Source organism: Chrysochloris asiatica, unplaced genomic scaffold (genome assembly GCF_000296735.1).
Source record: "Chrysochloris asiatica unplaced genomic scaffold, ChrAsi1.0 scaffold00105, whole genome shotgun sequence".
Lineage (NCBI taxonomy): Eukaryota > Metazoa > Chordata > Mammalia > Afrosoricida > Chrysochloridae > Chrysochloris > Chrysochloris asiatica.
Window position 1 is genome coordinate 9,875,178 of NW_006408623.1, and position 470 is coordinate 9,875,647.

Below are 470 nucleotides of genomic sequence, written 5' to 3' on the forward strand. Positions count from 1 at the left end.
GCCCTTTCCCCTTCCCAGCGTAGGTCCCATGGGCCCCGCCCCGTAAGGCCCCGCCCACAAAGCGCTCGCCCCGCCCATCATTTCGTACGCAGCAAGCCCCGCCTCATATTCTGTCCTTGTCGACCGCATAGGCCCCGCCCGCCCCGCGCAGGCCCTCCAGACCCCGCCCTCTCCACGCAGGCCCTCCAGGCTCCGCCCCCCCACCCCTCTCAGACTCCGCTCCGGCCCATCCCCAACAGGCCCCGACAGGAGCCCTGTCCTCGCCGGCTTCGTAGGCCCCGCCCCGCCCCCCCTCAAGGACCACGTCCCGCCCCCTCCGCGCAGGCCCCGCCCCCTCCTCCGGCCGCGGGGGCGGGACTTGCTCGGCCGAGTCGGCGGCAGCGGTGGCTGCGGGAACTTTCCCGGCCGGATCCTAATGGCTGCGCGCGGGGCGCTGTGAGGCGCGGGCGGCGGCGGCGCGGGACCGCGGC

The 470-nt window shown here is 76.0% G+C and overlaps 1 protein-coding gene across 1 annotated transcript in view; it reads left to right on the forward strand.

Annotated features, from left to right (window-relative positions):
• The first annotated feature begins 412 nt into the window (after window positions 1-412).
• Window positions 413-470, forward strand: part of INPP5A (inositol polyphosphate-5-phosphatase, 40kDa) — a 149,404-nt gene continuing 149,346 nt past the window's right edge. Inside the window, exon 1 of the mRNA XM_006867452.1 lies at window positions 413-435. The gene's annotated coding sequence lies outside the window, so the exon portion shown is untranslated. The remainder of the gene's footprint in view (window positions 436-470) is intronic.